We start from the raw sequence: 19,776 nt of genomic DNA, 5'->3' as shown, positions 1-19,776 counted from the left end.
ATGTTGACAAACCCAGACTCGTAATCAGAGCAAATCTGGGACTCGAACCCAAGAAGATAGATTTCAGGCACCACTAAGGGACGCAGCTCTGCTCAAAGATCGAAGTGAAAAACTCCGAACGAAATCACTAACCAGCATTTGTGCTGCTAAGATAAGATAAACGGTAAGAGGGTGACTACATCATTTCATAAACCAACTGTTGTACTGCATGCATTTTGATCAAACATAAAAAATATATTACAAACTTAATTACCTGTTTATGTTTTTAAGCATATTGTTACCCGTATAAACAGGCGGAAAATACGTCACGCTCACGAGGAACCAACATTCGCTGTTCAATAGTTCCTGTAAACAGACCATGTTATCGTCACTGAGGTCAACGTGACAATCAGTCACCATTGGATGTCACCAGTTTACGACAACACCGTAAGGTTATTACGAGTGACGGGATAGGTCGCCGAGGAGCTAATAAGGAGGGTAATACTGTTTAGTGCTTGGTAACCTAGTTGTAATACCACATACGTCATTGCTCAAATAGCTATTACCAATCAGGTCAATTATCTAAAATAAAATCTCTTTCCTCGTCGAAATAAGGGTCTCTCAAGCCTACCAAAACCATGTATGGGCAAAACAGAAATCAAATTAGACATACACGGAATCGCTACTTTAAAGGAAGAAAACAAACAGGATGTGACTAATACACACATAAAACAGTGACTACGTATAGTATAAGTTAAGTATATGATTAATGAAATCATGGGGATTTAAATGATACAATATAAAACAGAATCATATATAAGGTAAACCAACTGACCATGGCGGTCTCCTATCACCATATAGTCTTACCGCATGGTGGTATCCCCGATATGTAATCCGTCACTGGTGATAACAGCTGCTGTATAATTAATACGTACAAGTCAGTATATAGACTTCCACCGCACTCCAAACACCCGTTAGGTTCCCCGTACGGTCACTTTGCCTTACATGCTCTTAATGAAGGAAATACGAGACTCACGCCCCTAGGGTTATGGTTGGCGGGGGGGGGGGGGGGGGGGGGATTTAGTTCCGGGTCTACCTAAGGCAGGATGACGTAATATCCACAATGAGGGCGTGACGTTTCGCCTACCAGCCCTGGTGATGTGTAATCTGAGTTGGGCCACACTGCATATTAATCTCGTATGGTTATACCATGCGATAGGTGTTATTTTCCTCATGCTGGCTTTATGTTATCATAAACGGTCTGCTGGCAGAGGAAATGAATTCACCCACTGTAATGAATTTAAAACAACTGCATCAGCTGGTTTGTGGTGTACGTATTCCAGGCACGTTATTCACCAGTTGTAGTATATTCAACACGTGTGTCAGTCGGTGTCGTGGGCTTGACAGACAGGCAAAGTGTATAATAGTAGAACGTGTTACATGTGTGGAAAAAGGAGTTTTTGTGTGGTGTGGTGTGGTGTGGTTTGATGCTGTGGTGTGTTTCTGTGTTGGGGTATGTGAGTGTGCACGTTATTAGAAAAAGAAGGGACGGCACATTGTCAATACAAAACCGCCAGCATATAATTCGGGAAACGATTTGCATTTGTAAGCAAAAACATTAGTCAATTTATGGTTATTTCCAGTGAAAACATGTCACCAAAATTGATGTTTTCGTTTTAAGTTTTGTCATAGACAAAGAAAGTATAAACATAAAGATTGGATTTGACCAATTACATGTACAAAGGTTGCCAAAACATTTCTAGGCTGAAAATTGTCGCCTAAACACTGCAAACTTAAAGTCTAAAACACAACTATGATACCCGTATCAAAACCCTTACCATTGGAAAACCATTTTTTTCATTTTTAGCCTCCATCTGCACACCCACTTCTCGATTCTCTGCATCCGAGCATGATAGAATAGTAATAAATATGTTTAATTGTCACATGTGTCATTAAAAAATATAGACGCACAGACGACACCTGGTTGTATCGAAACACATTCGAATTATTTATTTACTTACGCCAGTCTCTTGCATTGCTTTGTTCTAGCACGTTTTGGAAGCGGTGCATTATTTCTATATGCGTCAGCTGACTGTACAACGCACTGTAGTGTATAAAGATATGACTCTAACATGACTAACGGTATCATATTGCCAACACCCACAGAGTACAATGCATTATGCATAAACACAAGCATGAATAATTTCAAAATTCATCCACAGCTTGCTGTGCGACAAAAATGATGTCGGGATTTCTGGGTTAGAATACGCCCCAAGCAGCATATGCTTGTCGTGTGAGCCGACTAAATTGGTCGGGTGATCAAGCTCGGTGACTGAAATTTATGATTACATGGCGTGTTCATAATATCAATCCCTGGTTGGTCAATTATTTACAGGTTGCCGTCATACATCTGGAATATTGCCGAGTGTGGAGTCAATTATTAATTTGGCGAGTGCGGCACAAAACAACAAGCAAACAAACAATAACAAATAAACATTAACAAATAAACAATAACAAATAAACACAATTAACCAAAGGTCATTGTTTATGTTTAGTAATGAACATAAACACAAATTCATTTCATTTCGACAAGCTCTTTAAGTCCAAGTGTGATACATATCCTTGATCTAAAGAACTATATACATACACGTATCACAAGGGGAATTTATCCTCAAACAGACGTGGAACATGTTATATTACAAAGACAAACTTCAATGAAAAGAATATTTCAATATTAAATTTAAGAAACGACCACTGCTTTCTGAATTAAAAGTACTTCGTCTGGCAATACGCCTCAACTTACCTCATCTGCCCACGTTCTGCTAAACCCGGCGAGCAATATCGCCAACAGCATATATACTGTTAATGAGAACAGGCTGACATTAGAAGGAAATCAACGTTTTTTTCTTCTTTTTGATTTGATAAAACCCACTTCAGTTCTCACTACACGCTGCTAGTGGCACATGAACCATGACGAAATGATGCCGTAATTACGAACTAATAGCATGCTCTCTTCGGAGCTATATTTGATAGGCATTTTCAACAAAATAATACTAAATTGATTAAACATTGCTATGCAATAGTGATGTCTCGCTGAAGATCTAGAGCGACGGTGTGGTGGTTTCAGCGTTTCCAGCAGATATTCTGAGCCATTTATAGAAACGTCGGGGGGGGGGGGGGGGGGGGGGGGGGGGGAGTCCTCACGGTCTGCTCTAACACCCCACACCACCCCAACCCCCCTGAGACTGGGGCACGGGCACCATAGCCTGTAACTTATTGAATGCACACAGTAAAGCGACAACGCGTGGGTGACAATCTGCGGTGGTCTCTCCAGCAGGAACTGGTGACCCCAATACCCTGTTGTGACGCTCCATCACATTTCACTAAATGCACTTGTCATTCGATATGAATACACGGGTCTATTACTGGAGTGTGAGAGTCGATATGGAGAGGGTGGTATCGGAAGAAGCGCGTTGAGGTGCTGGATACTCCATTTCTATGTATTGGTTTATATTAAACGGCACGTCTCCGGACAAGCATGGCCGCTAATCGACCACGTGATGGTAATAAGCCAATCAGTCGTCAATAAAATAAAATTAGTTAAATTTTGGTGGTTGTCAGTTGGACATGTAACTGAATTAAGTTAGTGAGGTTAGTGAGGTTTAAGGGCATGTCACAGGAAAGCACGATATGATGCAGGTCTTAGACGTTTACCACTTTGGAGAAACCCTAGACTAAAATTTAGTCTCTGAAATGAACATATCGTACATAAAAAAACAATTGTTCAGTTATCTTAATAAAAATATAATAAAAAGGAGCCCAGTGACTCTCTTCATTTTCAGATACTGCAGTGATCTAGACTTGCCAAACATTATAGACTTGCATGGGCTGTATTTGATGTATATTTGTATCAGGGTCTGTAAGACAGACTAGAGAAACCCACGAACACGGATAATTTTAGTGCGGGCAAACCTGAAAACATTATCAAGGCAAATCTAAGATAAAGCCTCCACCCCATGTTTCTGACAAGGGACGCAACTCTGCACGTGGCGCCTAAGAGCGAGCGAGTGAGTGAGTATGGTTTTACGCCGCCTTTAGCAATATTCCAGCAGTGTCACAGCGGGGACACCAGGAATGGACTTCACACATTGTTCCCAAGTGCAGAATCGAACCCGGGGCTTCGGTGTGGCGAGTAAACGCTATAACCACTAGGCTACCCGACCGCCCCTGTGGCGCCTAAGACGCCAGGGCCACCAGTGTCCCCGACAAGGCTCTCGTGATAATGCATGCCAACAATATATCGTATCTGCAATATGAACGTAAGCTCGATAACGTTGTGACCAATCCCCTTGAGACGTGTATCAATATCGACATTATATAGATTGTCAGTCAGTGTTGCGAGACATCTGTCGTGGGAGATCTAAAGTAGATGTGTGTTATCAATGGTCAGAATCTAGCGGAGCCTTTGTCATGGATATGTGGTTACTGCAATATGGACACTGTGACACCACCGTCAAGAACCCAGACAATGTGATACATCACAGATATCATCAACAACGCCCGTCACATGTGTCACTTGTCACCAATTGTCACGCCACTTGTGTGATCTGTGAAATATCCGCTATTCGCCATGCAGCACTGAGGTGATGCACTTAATAAACATCACGCGATTGATAATTCCTGTTTGCCATGCGTGTACACCACTCTAGGGCCAGATTTGATATACTGACGCTAAAGCCATATCGCTAAAGTCAATGACAGCAATTGTACACGTCGAATAGCGTATGGGCCTGATAATATTCAATGTACAAATCGTATGAAAATCAACACTGACGTGACGTGGAGGGAACACGGGTGGCCCTGTCGTATAAGGCGCCGCAATTCGCTGTACAGAGTTGCATCCCTTGAGCAAGCCAGAAACCTTTATCGTGAGTTTGAATCCCAGTTTGCCCCGATTATGTTGGGGTTAACAGTATTCCAGTTATATCACGTCGTGTCAGTTTTATGTGGGAGGAAAGCCCGAAGTGATGCAGGTCTCAGACGTTTATCACTTCGGTGAAACCCACGAGCACGGGTATGGTGCTGACAAACCTAGAAACATAATCGAGGCGAACCGGGATCCAAACCCACAATCATAGGTTTCTGGCGTGCCCAAGGGACGCAACTCTGCACAGCGAATCGCGGCGCCTTAGACCCCCCCCCCCCCCCCACACACAAACCCCCCCAAACCCCCCAATCCCAGCACGTATTATGTTTATCCGTCTCGTATGGTAAATCTGCTCGATAAGAGTCTAATGATCGACCACCCGCCCAATGTAAAACATCTATCAAATTCTGATACATGTTCAATAACTAAAGATGAATTTTATCCCAAAGAACCCGTACTTACATCAATTCAGTTATTGGATCTTACAAAACTGAAATGTTTACAATTAAAAACATACAGAAGAATATATTTCTTGGAACAAGTCATAATCTAAGCACACTTGCACTGAGTATGGAAAATTCAAAACAGACTGTAGGCAGTTTATCAAATAATTACAAGTGATTAAAAGGATATCATAAAGGCCAAAGATCGTTAAGGACCAGTTAACCTACAACGATAACCCAACAGCATCAGTGATAGCTTCTTCGAGGTCTGTGTCTGGGTGTACCATTAAACAGGGAGCATTCCACGAACTCGCACGATGGCGTTGAACCCGGTGCAGTGGGAGATAAACGCTATTGCCAGATATATCACGAAATACAGGTCTACCTCTGACCTCACTGATAACAACGAGATATATATCCTGCACATGCGATCCTGCTAGGTGGCTAATTACCCCATACAACAATCAGCCCTTGTCTGCTCGGATGAAGTTGATAATGGTAAAAACAGATATTATTTTTTCTAAATCTTCGGATTCACCTGCGGGAAAGAAATATGTTTATAAAGCAAGAGCAAAATACTAAAACGTTATAAGTTTAAAGGACGGGACCACTTGCACAAAGGAATCTTAACACTGCGACACCAATAGCTTTACATAATTTGTTAGTTTGTTGTTTAACGCCGCACTCAGCAATATTCCAGTTATATCACGGCGGTCTGTAAATAATCGAGTCTGGACCAGTCAATCCAGTGATTGACATCATGAGCATCGATCTACGCAGTTGGGATACGATGACATGCATCAACCAAGTCAGTGAGCCTGACCACCTGATCACGTTAGTCGACTCTTATGACAAGCTTTGTCGCCTTTTACAGCAAGCATGGGTTTCTGAGGACCTATTCTACCCCGGATCTTCACGGGTGTAGTTTTACATAAACACAGACCGCCTCCGTGGTCTAGAGGTAGAGCGTCCGCCCGGAGAGCGGAGGGTCCGGGGTTCGATCCCCGACCGCGTCGTACCAAAAGACGTTAAAAGATGGTACTTGTTGTTACCCTGTCTGGCGCTCGGCATTAAGGGGCTAAAACAAGGACTGGTCGGCTCGGAGTCAGTATACTGTGTCTGAGTGGGGTATTCATGTTAAACTGCGGCATGGTATCTCAGTGAGCTAGCACTATAAATCGGCATCAGTCCGGACTAGTACAAGCAGCCACACAAACACACACACGTACATGCACGTCGCTATATAAGTGCAATAATCTTGGACGCGACGTTAAACCCCATTTCACCTCACCTTACATATACACATCTTGTACTGACCATAATATTGTTAAATGAGTGAGTTTAGTTTATCACCAACTTGAACGGCGTTTGCTTTAAACAAATTTTACTCTCCAAAAGGACAATGGAATTGGGTACAAGTGCAACACTTACTGCACGAACCCGGGTATTCGGCGTGACTGGCGAACACTTTAACCACTAGGCCATTCCATCGCCACCATCAGATGCAACAAATTAGAACACTTATCATCTGAAATAACATTTGAATAAAAAATTGTGAAATCTACCCAGCTTTCTTTCTTGTTACATGGGTGATACCATTTTACTTAATCAAGGGTACAGGGTACTTATTGCTGATGCAACCAGCCATAACGAGTGTTGTTTTAACGGGTCTGCGTTTTGGCAGGTCTACGTTTCGGGAGGATACCGCAAGACCGCGACTGCATTTTGTTTATTAGGATGTAAGGGGGTGTATTGCATAAGAGTGCGTCAGCAAGGGGTGCAGCTCAGCAATCTGTGTACTCAAACACCTCACCGTCTCCTCCCATGTACTTGCGTATATCACGCATGTGTATATTAATAGACACTGATTACAGTCACTCCATAATTAGCAATGATTATCATCATTAACGTGTAATGACAGACGACCCCAAAACCTAAAACAAACGTTAAGGAGATAAATGCGTCAACTTATCTTCTACAGACGTTGGTATTTAAACAGACTTTTAAAGACAATAATGATAAATCATTTGTCTTTGTTATCACATGGAATATGGGCGGTACGATAGCCAAGTCATTAAAGCGTTGACGTAAACGGTTCGATTCACGTTGGTACGAGGTGTGAAGGCAATTCGTTGTCATCCCCGGCCTGACATGGCTTGAGTGAGTGAGTGAGTGAGTACGGTTTTATGCTGCTTTTAGCAATATTCCAGCAATATCACGACGGGGGACACCAGAAATGGGCTTCGCACATTGTACACATGTCGAGAATCGAACCCGGGTCTTCGGCGTGACGAGCGAATGCTTTAACCACTAGGCTACCCGACCGACCCTGAGATGGCTTGAATATTACTAAAATCGTGTAAAGTCCAATTCACGCTCTCACAGAGAATAACAGCTAGTCCCAGGAATCTGATTAAAAAAATATATAAGTATCCACAAAATAAGAAATAGAAACAAAGGCAGACCCAGGACAATGCTTAGTTTCTGGCTAGAGCTGAGTCAATCTAGACTTGCCAGACCCTTTTGGACTTTAGTTGGATTCGTATTGTAAGTTATCTCTTGGGTCTGGGAGACAGGCGAGATCTCACTCTATTGAAGAGATCACATGTGGTGACCCCTAAACAGTACCCGTAAAAATCCGGGTTAGAATAGGTCTTCAGCAACCCCCGCTTGTCGTATGAGGCGACTAACGGGATCGGGTGGTCAGAATCGCTGATTTGGTTCATGCATGACATCGTAGGTCGATGCGCACGATGTCAATTACTGGATTGTCCGGTTCACACTCGATTATTGACAGAACGCCGTCATGTAGCTGGAATATTGCTGAGTTTAACAACAACAAAAACTTTAAACGAGTCGGAGAGAAGTGAACCACGTGAATATTACGTCATTAACATGTGAGTCGACAGTGACAACAACATCCTATGACCTATTGCCCGGCGCTAACGAGGAAGTCTGATTGGGTTTGGTCTAACGCCGCTTTGAACAGTAATCCAAATAATTCACGACGCGTCAGCTTGATGAGGGAGGCAAGCCCACAGTGATGCAGGTATTGGACGTATACCCCTTTGGTGCATCCCATGGGCACGGGTGTGGTGCTGATAAACCTAAAAACATAATCAGGATGAATCTAAGATGCGAACGACCCGTGAAGATCCGGGGTAGAATAGGTCTTCAGCAACCCATGCTTGCCGTAAAAGGCGACTATGCTTGTCGTAAGAGGCGACTAACGTGATTAGGTGGTCAGGCTCACTGACTTGGTTGATGCATGTCAACGATCCCAATTGCATGGATCGATGCCCATGATGTCAATCACTGGATTGTCTGGTCCAGACTCGATTATATACAGACCGCCGTCATATAGCTGGAATATTGTTGAGTGCGGCGTTAAACAACAAACCAACCAACCAACCAAGATGCGAACCATCGACTGCGTAAGGGACGCAACTCTGCACAGCGAATTGCGGCGTCCTCGAGAACTGGGCTACCAATGCCCTTAAACTGGGATGCAGACTTGGAGATAACCTTGAAACACCTGATCAGCTTCGCGGACTAAATACCGTACGTTTTCGCTTGGTGGAGAAAAGAAAATATTTACATGACTTTCTTCACTGGCAAGAGGCTTTGAAATCAGCAAATCCAATCTCGCAAGTCACAGACATCTGGGTTGTGTTTCAGTGCTGACTTGACGAGAAAAGAAAAGTCACTTATTTCCGTAGTCAGTGATAGCGAATCTTCAATCATGCAGTGAAGATTGTGCCTAACAGTTTCAGAACACTTCTTATTATCGTACGTATCTACGCTGTAGCAGGTCTCATAAAAGAATAGATGCACGGGCGTCGGAGTTCTCGCCTCTCCCCAAACAGGCTTCGGGAATAAACATCAATTTATTTCCAACCAAACATGAGACCAGGTCTAAGTGAAAGAAGTAGAAAAAAATATACAATACATTTTGGGGGAAATCCACCTCCTCGAACATCTAGTTTACAAAAACAAGATAAATAGTAGGAAAAACGAAATATATGACCTAACCACCACATTACCTGAATTCACACGTTGTCTTGAACTTTGCTGAAAGTATGGGAGTGCTGATTGGGTACAATAACACCTAGGTAGCCCTGCACTATGACTGTGGAATATTTGAATTTTATGGAGACAAAACCAATCTAGATTTATATAAAAGCAAGTCTAGACAGCTCTAGCCAGCTCTAACTAAGCACCAGGAAATCATTTTTTTTACGTTTAGAGGAGAGAAATGTATTGTGTAATAAAAAGAATCATATATCACCATGTTAGTCAAGCACCCAGGAGAAACTATTACTTGCCGGGCCTCAACGTCCGTTCGGTATCACGCCATGTTTCACATTCAGTTGAAGGCAACACAGGTTGATCGAAAACCGAACTCACAATGTCACAAACATTATCATGTAGCGTACGTGACCTCAGTCGACGTCGTGTCAATGGAATGTCTTTGTGTCACTTCCTACACGTTTAGTTTCCTAAGGAGAGCTATTCAGTCTCATCCTGTTAAATCATAAATAACATAGACCGCATGTACAGAGTAGAATAATTATTAAAATATGTGTAACAAATCACTCCACACGGTGTGTTATATGTCTGTCTGTCTGTCTGTCTGTCTGTCTCTCTCTCTCTCTCTCTCTCTCTCTCTATATATATATATATATATATATATATATATATATATATATATATATATATATATATATTAGAAACAGTGTATACATGATAAAATATAATACAAAATATTTATCTTTTTGACATAAAGAGGCTGACCCATTTCGTTGGGTATAAACTTTCATTGCATTGGTATCTTGTGCCCATGTCTCCCGTGACAACAGAGCAGGTGCCGGTTTCAGAAAGCAGCCTGACGGTTACGACAACCGTACGTGTATGCTGCAGTATGGGAGTTGCGGCAGTGGAAGCGCTGTGGTCGCTTAATGAAACAGGGCCCGGATGGCTGCAGAATGATACATGTCACTAGAGTCAGGTAGGCGAGAATGACCAATAACTCTTGACGTACATCAACATTACGTGATATCAAAGAAGAAGAATGTTATATGTGTTTTACGTGTCAACTCGGGTCTACAATCGATCCAACATTTGACCTGCCCTTTTTTTTACTAACGTCAGCTTTTTCAACGTTTACGTCATATTAACTGCATTTAGCTACCATGTAAATTCGAGCGTTTGTTTTTTTATAGTCACTGACAGATACTGTGAAACGCCTTCCTGGCTGATTCTTCCATGAACGTCCACATAATAATAAAACAAACTTTTATCCGGAATTTGCCGTTCCTTATAAAACATCGTGTGCGGAATAAACAATCAACGCTTCTGAGTAACGTCACCTTATATATGTATAGGCGTCCCTTTTGTCGTTTTGAAAAACGAGGTTTCCGGATTAACCGGGGTCTCTCTGTACACTGAATACCAAAGCCATTACTTTATTAAAGAGACTCGTTAAACCAGAAATTGTTAAACCCGCACGTTTTACCGAGAATTTCACTGTCCGAATATAAAGGGTTTCGGTGTATAAAATTTGGTATCATTCATTCACATATATGACTTGTTATGAGTTCGGTTTTCGATCAACCTGTTTAGCATACATATAAAGGTGAAAACATAACATGGCGTCAGAGATGGTTTCAAATACGAAACGAAAAACTGTATCTTCCGCTGTGTGTAAACTATATTAACCCATTAACTCGATGTGCAAGTTCTCCATATGCTATGCATCCGGAATGATGCATGGAGTACGACGTTGCCCCTAAAATAACATCCATGTTGATGAGAAGCCCAAGATGAAATTTCCGTGACGATCGAAAACCCGTCACGTGTCTTCCGTGGTGTTATTTCGCACGGCTAAAATCTCATCGCGTGGGCGCATATACATAAACAGAACGCTTACCCACTTGCAATCTCCATACATTAAGAGCAATAATTTTAGATAAATCTCAGAGCTTAATGTTTTGTTTGTTTGTTTGTTGTTCAACCCCCCATTCAGCAAGATTCCAGCTATATGACGGCGGTCTGTAAGTAATCGAGTCTGGACCAGACAATCCAGTGATTGACATCATTAGCATCGACCCACGAAATTGGGACACGATGTCATGCATCAACAAAGTCAGCGATCCCTACCACCCGATCCCATTAGTCGCCCCTTATGACAAGCATAGTCACCTTCTACGACAAGCATGGGTTGCTGAAGACCTATTCTACCCCGGATCAACAAACAAACAAACAAACAAAAGTAGTAGTAGTAGTAGTAGTAGTAGTAGTAGTAGTAGTAGTAGGAGTTATTAAGTATGCCTCTGTGTAGGTATAGCCCAGCACGATGACTGTGGAATATAGGTATTTCTTGAAAACAAAACCATTTACATAAATGCAAGTCTAGCCAGCTCTAGCTGAAATCAGTAAGATTAATACAAGGAAGATTAATTGTTTTAATTTTAGAGAAGAGAAATGTATTGTGTTCAAAGACTATATGTTAGTCTTCTATATCAGTATTAGTGTAACATTTCAGCTGACATCGCTTTATAAACAGGGTTTTGAGTTCGTCAGATCTGATGAGAGGGATGACATTGCTATTAACTATGATTAGTGTTTATAACTACAGCTAAACCATTTTGTTGACGTCACGCTATTGTTCTCGCAGTCTATTCTGAGCCAGAAATTCACTGGTCATTTTACTTGCATTTTACCAAGTAAACCTGACGCATCTATAGGTCATTATGCAAAGTTATATATAAATTGTTTCGAAAGGCGATTCTCGTGATTTCCCAATTCCATATTACCCTCAAGTTTTGATACTCCCAGGAGATGACTTGTCGCGATCAGCTGACGCGAGGTTAATTTCACATCACGTGAATGCCGCGTTGTGTTGTATATTTCAACCATAAATAATAATGTGTCTGACAGTGTTATGACATGTTGATACTGAAATCGTGGGTGCACTTATATCTCTCCTCTGGGACGGACAACTACCCTTGTGAACGTATCTGCCTTAGTGATATTTTATTCCCTCCGTAAATCTCCATCTTTCACTGCAATATAAACAAGTACTTTTGTGGCCCCAAATAAAAATGTCACCACATAAATTGTTTGAAAGAAACATGGTCATAATTACGACCATCAGTGCTTAAAGTTCATCGATATGATTAATTAGTTATTATTCAAATACCGCTGTAGAACATTGCGACCTTTTCTAATTACAATTGCAGTATTTCGCAATCAAGAATTGGCAATATGTCGACGTCACGTGTGAGCGATTAATTACATCCAATATGGCGCAATATCAACAAAGCGTTTCATATCAGGCGACTCCTTGTACCTCGCCAGTGGTATTGCTATAGCAACCACAGCTCCTTACACTGGAAGGGTGGTGCCAAAGATCTGGAGCTCTTCACTCCCCTCAGCCTCAGAAAACCTGCCCCCTATCCATTTTAGAGCCAAACAGGTCGTTTAACCAACGCGGGAGAACTGTAGAAGGGGAAACGGTAGAATATCTCCACCTACACATAAAAGACGTTCGCTTTCTTAAAATATAACAGCTAATCTTCGTCTTCCCCAAACTAACCATACACCCCTACCAACTATGCGGGGTTCCCACATTTAGCGCAACTGCGGAATACTTTGGTTTTTACCACAGAGGAGAAACAGTTAGGTACTGTTGTCTTCTGTTAGTGCGTGTAAGGTTTCTTCTCGACGGGTCAACGATTTATGGTACTGTAATTAAAGATTGGAGTCACTTTCATAACTCGATACCCTTGAGAACAATTTAGACCCATGGTAATTGACGTAACTGGGTTTGTTTTCTATCGGTCCGATTATATGTCAAATTGACATTCCAACAAGAGAAGCCCTTTATGCAACAGGTGCGCGTACACTGGGTTATTGATATTTAATACACATTAACAATGAAATTACACGTTTGGTTTTTAGGTATTTTAGAAAAAGTTAATTTTGACGCGCCTTTTACGTTATTTATCGATGCCATGATGTATTTTATTTGGCTACTAGTATGTGGATCCGAAACACATCAAAACTGATCAAGAAACTATCATTAATATGTTATTTACATAACTTCCATCGTAAACATGATTTGCCGTTTAACATAAACTATTGTGTTTATATTATGAACAGTCTACGGTTTATTTGATATGACAAAGTAATGACTTTCAACAAACATCCGACTTTTCACGTATTCACAATCCGGGGTAGAATAGGTCTTTAGCCAAAGGTGACTATGCTTGTGAGGGGGGACTAAAGGGATCGAGTGGTCAGGCTCGCTGACTTGGTTGATGAATGTCATCATATCCCAATTATGTGGATCGATGCTCATAATATCAATCTCTGGATTGTCTGGTCCAGACTCTATTATTCACAGACCGCCGTCATATAGCTGGAATATTGCTGAGTGCGGCGTAAAACAACAAACAAATAAACGTCATTCATAAAGACAGTCAGTTAAAAACATCACCTTGCCGCTATTGATAAACTGCAAATGAGGTTTTGTCTTGTTATTTTGGTTCAGTAGTACGGAGAAGGAAGCTGTTAAACTCGCTTGATAACATTTGGCAGTGGCAAACAGGCCCTACGTGTAAAGACCTGGTAATGTAACTTACGTCTGGAAAGTAAATACTTAATTCCACGGAGCTCTCTAAAAAGACGTCGCTGTGTCATAAATAGACCTGCAGTCTCAGAGGAATGTACACGCGTCATTCATCAACACGTGTTCAACATTGGAAGAGGGAGTTTGTTGTTATTTGAAATCTCAACACAACTTTTATATTTTTCGAATGTCATACTTTAAATGTCATGTTCGTAAATTTGTAAATATACTCACGTATACGTCCACATTTGATTATGACACTTTAGAATAGTTGTCTTCGTACCATCTGGTTCACCTAATTATGTAAACACATTCAAAGAACAGGCCGACTTTGTGAAACATGCGCAGGGAACATAGGATAACCCTAACGAAAGTAGAAACAGCCGTTATTACATCAAAACGTGAATTTATTAAGCTGTACTAGGGCTTGAAGATTACAAGTGTGTGGGCCCTCATCGAGCATGAACAAATACGGAGCCAAAGTTCGTTAACCATGTGCGGGTCCACCGGTCAAGTCATCAATGTTTATGAGGGGCAAGGAAATTGATATCTCTGAACTGACCGGTGCGATGGAGCTGAATGTGTTTGTGAAGGCGCCATGCACATTCCGCCTGCATCCCATCAACACATGTACGATGAACGGGTTATTTAGTGGCGCTGTAAACGCGAGTGTGTAACGTTACACATGTAGTCAGTGGTTGATGTCTGACTCTCACGAAACAACACAGGGCATAAATGTTAATCCGTGGTGTACGTCAAAGTTCATACAAGCGAACTGTCCCCTTATTCCTCAGACCAGGACTATGGGGGAAGTGGCAATGGTACAAAGCCAAGATGCTAAGTTATCTCTGTCGTTGAGATCCGCCCCCCCCCCCCCCCCCCCCCCCACCACCACCACCCCGCAAACACCCCACTGTCCAATCACCCTCCGCACATCCCACTATCCCATCACCCTGTTAACACTTCACTGTCCCATCACCCTCCGCAGACCCCACTATCCCATCACCCTGTTAACACTTCACTGTCCCATCACCCTGTTAACAACTCACTATCCCATCACCCTGTTAACAACTCACTATCCCATCACCCTCCGCACACCCCACTATCCCATCACCCTGTTAACAACTCACTGTCCCATCACCCTCCGCACACCCCACTATCCCATCACCCTGTTAACAACTCACTGTCCCATCACCCTCCGCACACCCCACTATCCCATCACCCTGTTAACAACTCACTGTCCCATCACCCTCCGCACACCCCACTATCCCATCACCCTGTTAACAACTCACTGTCCCATCACCCTCCGCACACCCCACTATCCCATCACCCTGTTAACAACTCACTGTCCCATCACCCTCCGCACACCCCACTATCCCATCACCCTGTTAACAACTCACTATCCCATCACCCTCCGCACACCCCACTATCCCATCACCCTCCACAAACACCACTATCCTATCACCGTTTCAATGGACACTTTACCTGCCCAGTCACAAAACATAAGTAAAACAATTGTCAGTCATTACAACCATCAACAAATGAAGTCATTAACTGTCAAAAAAGTACCCTATGAAATGTAACATTCCCATAACTGAACTTGTGTGTTCCGTATTAACATGTAGAAACTTCATTTAACTATTTATTCTATAGGAAGGTACAAACACCCATTTGAAATACAAATCAGACAGTAACAACAAACATACAAAATGAACCAAATATGAGCATCAACCAGCTCAATTCCTGGGCACACATGTCCATGATAAAAGAGAGTAAACGAAAATCATTAATTCTTATAAGCCCAAAGAATACATTTGCTTACTAAGCGTTTAAGCCATACGGCATGGATGTTTACATAACCCCATATACAAGCGAGTGTCTTAGACAAAGGTCAATCCATTGCGAGGTAACGCCCGATCTTTTCCAAGGAAATCACGCCTACATCACAATCGATATTTGTGATCGATAGATATATCCCGTAGTCATAACTGTATTTATTAGTCAAAAATCACTGGTCTAATAACAGATTCAACATATTCACAGTCTCGTTCTAATTTTAAGAGTGTCTGCATACACGTGTGTCACCGCGACTGAAATAGAATGATATTATGTGCATTCTCAACGCATGGGCGCGATAGTATAAAAGATGTATTTACATCAGGGAGAGCAGTTTTGTGTTTACTTAAACTCCGAGAATCGAGTAAACATCGTCTTATCTTGAACAGATAGCGCAATAACGAGGAAGAGGAACTTTCTTCAAAGTTGACATGAATATCGTTTAGGGACTATCGCAAAAGCAGTCTGTAAAAATGACATCTGATAAGACAACTGTTGGGACTGGCTGTGGGGCTGGTTTAGTGATGGTTGGCCAGAACGGTCTGAGTGTAAGATTTATTTTAGCATCTCGGGAGAAAGTTTGTCTGTACCCAGTTCTAGAGCAGAGTTCGCGCGTTACACGTGTAGGCAGGATAACATGACTGTCAGGATGTGGAGTCACGGATATCACACAATCATATTATGTATACATATACATACAGAGTACACACATGCTGTATACAGACCTGTTCATGAAAGACCTTTAATCCGGCATCGCTAGTACTTGAATAACAGTGACGTGTCACGTGACGGAGCAACACTTCCTGAAGCCTTACCTTTGACCTTGAGGCTGTTCCAGTCTCCTCCCAAGGTGCGGGTGTGGGGCGGGATAAACAGGAGCCATATGGTGTCAGTGGGCGAAAACTGACCGGTATGACCCCACATGCACGGCCTCATTTCCCGGCTGATCGCAGCGAGCGTTCCAAGCATCATCCATGGCTGCCGTTCAACAACCAGCTGAGGGCTAAAGGCAGTCTGCACTGACACGAGGCCCGCTACGGGTTTACAATCGATCGCCTGTTCGCGAGCGTCGTTTTCCAAGCCTGCCAATACAACACAACGCGTTGCGTCCTCCCGTACTTGAACACGGCGTTTCCTTCTCCGTAGTTACGCGACGATGACGTCAGGCCTGTGACGTCAGAAGCGGATTAATTATGAGGTCGCTAGCGTCTCTATCGATATGGATTTTCTCCAGCCACCGATTGACTGCGTTTCGTTGAGAGAAGCCCTAGGCACATGCGGGACCTGTGTAACACATCCTTCATATTATGCGAACCTATGACATGGCCGTATTAGCACCCATTCAGAGGAACGCGCCCGAAAACAAATATTCGAGAGACAGGCCGTACGTTTACCGTTATAGGACTAATGACGGGACTTCATTGCGGTGCTAGTGGCGGCGTATGTGACATAAGTCATGGAGGAATAACGCCGGTCAATAAAGATCGATATCATCTCATGGCGGGCTCTAATCGTTGCGCTTCTTAGTACTCACACGTTAACCTCGCACTGGGATCGATGAAGACTTGCAGAGAGCTTAGCGTTTTCACTTGAACTTTCAATATCCCCCCTCAGAATTAACTTGTTGCCTGAAACCAGTTCTACGCCATCACGGGGGCACAGTCTACTGTATATGTAAATTAACACATGCAACACTGGAGTGATTGAGTTAGGTTGGGTTGGGTTTAACTCTTTGAACAGTATTCCAGTTATATCACGGCGTATCAGCTTAAAGTGGGAGAAAAGCCCGAAGTGATGTAGTTCTCAGACGTTTACCCCTTTTATTAAACCCACGAGCACGGGTATGGTGTTGACAAACCTAGAAACAATCAGGGTGAACAGGGATTCGAACCCAGGATCACAAGTTTCAGGCGTTCCGAAGGGACGCAACTCTGCACTGCGACATTTGGCGCCTTAGACGACTGGAACACCCGTGCCGCCTTGGCACTGAATACTGGATGGGGGATCTACAAACAAATTCAGCATGTAGTGACTAAACTGAGGGGCAAAAGAAACGCCATCAAATTAACAATGGTCGTCAGTTTTCAACAGAAACAGCACAAAAACAGTTGGGAACACATAGCTGGAATGCAACTTACCTATTCCCTGTGAACATGTGCACGTGCTTCACGAGATTTGCGAGAAAAGTTAATTTAATCATTAAAACATGCAAAATCTGCACAAAGTTATCCGTATGAAATTCTGGTATAAAACATGAGCAGGATTGTACTCTCTCATCACATGAAACCGTTTAAAACAACGAACATGCCTCGACTAACCGCAGAGCAGAGGGAGAGAACCATCGGTATGTTGCAAATGGGAGCGACGCAGGAGCACGTTGCCAGGATCATGGGCTGCTTCAAGTGCACCATCGCCAGACATGTCACACGTCACAGGCAAACTGGCAGCACTGCAGACAGGCCGAAGAGTGGAAGACCCAAGGTCACGACGCCACAGGAAGACAGGTATTTACGGGTGCTTCACCTTATGTCCTGATTCCTAACTGTGACGTCATCATCCGCAAACAGCTTTGGACATCCAGTTAGCAGAAGGACCGTTGCTAGACGACTCCGCCTGTATGGTCTCTGCGCCTATCGACCTTTCAAGGGCATGACGTTAACGTTTCTACACCGACGTCACAGACAGATGGACCAGGGCTGTGGTACCTCCTTTCCTGCAACAACACCCATGGACGCTGTTTCAGCAGGACAACGCCACCCCTCACTCAGCTCGAGTCACCAGCGACTTTCTGAACGCCAACAACGTGATCGTATTACAGTAGCCAGCCAGGAGATTACCGGACCTGTCGCCCATAGAGCACCTTTGGGACCAACTTGGACGCAGGAATCGGAAACGTCAACTGCCGCCATTGACGAGGGATGCCTTGGCAATTGCCCTGCAGAAAGAATGGCGTAGGATCCCTAATCAGGATGTCAGGAGACTCGTGTACTCAATTCGACATCGTGTTTGGGCCTGCATCGTTGCTGCAGGGGGTCACATCCGATACTGAGCCATGTGTGTAGCACGGAACTTTAAAAGAGATCGACGTCGATTCTGAGGGTGTGATCGAATACTGGACAGTGCAACCAGCATGATAAACGTGTCTGCAGAACTTTTGGTGTTTTATCTTGTCAAATACCTTTTTGTGAATAAATGTTTCTTTTGTCCGTTGGTTTATTTCAATGTAAATGCCTTGTAGCTTACAGGATTGGATATTAAGTGGAACTTCACCACGTTACATGGAGTATTGTCTCATTTAGTCGAATATTGAAAGTGAATAAAAATACACATGTACTTATGCGTTGCTATGATTCTTGTAACTTGGCAACGAATATTGAATATAAGACATTGAGGCGCTGTTTCGCATATTGTATAAATAAGCAAACGCGAAATAAGTTTGAGTGAGTGAGTATGTTTTTACGCCGCTTTAAGCAATACTCCTGTAATATCACGGCGTGGACACCAGAAATGAGTGAGTGAGTGAGTTGCGTTTAATGCCACTTTTAACAGTATTCCAGTCATATCGCGGCGTGACAAGAAGTGATGCAGGTCTCGGACGTTTACCACTTCGGTGAAACCCACGAGCACGGGTATGGTGCTGACAAACCTAGAAACATAATCGGGGCGAACCGGGATTCGAACCCACAATCATAGGTTTCTGGCGTGCCAAAGGGACGCAACTATGCACAGCGAATCGCGGCGCCTTAGACGTCATGGTCACCCGTGCCCCCAGATTGTCTTTTGTACATAGAAACCGCGAACTGTTGCAGCTAGTATACAGACTGTGAGCATAGAATTGAATATCGGATCATTGCACTGAACATTGTATGTCAGACGTTGAAAGAGATAATGAATTTCGGAAAAGCACATTATACGTTGCTATGAATATTGCATGAAAAAATACTTCGTGGAAACGAATA

At 42.9% G+C, this 19,776-nt stretch overlaps 1 protein-coding gene across 3 annotated transcripts in view; it reads right to left on the bottom strand.

Moving 5' to 3' along the window:
• Nucleotides 1-16,973, bottom strand: part of LOC124149857 (solute carrier organic anion transporter family member 4C1-like) — a 57,865-nt gene extending 40,892 nt beyond the window's left edge. The window contains exon 1 of one of the 3 annotated variants that reach the window (XM_046521688.2): nt 16,633-16,973. The gene's annotated coding sequence lies outside the window, so the exon portion shown is untranslated. The other 2 variants (XM_046521697.2, XM_046521679.2) reach the window with 2 other exon arrangements.
• Nucleotides 16,974-19,776: the final 2,803 nt, after the last annotated feature.

This window comes from Haliotis rufescens, unplaced genomic scaffold (assembly GCF_023055435.1).
Source record: "Haliotis rufescens isolate VD_foot unplaced genomic scaffold, xgHalRufe1.0.p SCAF_1, whole genome shotgun sequence".
NCBI classification, from domain to species: Eukaryota; Metazoa; Mollusca; class Gastropoda; order Lepetellida; family Haliotidae; genus Haliotis; species Haliotis rufescens.
Note: the sequence above shows the minus strand (reverse complement) of the source record. Positions and strands in the feature narration are given on the sequence as shown.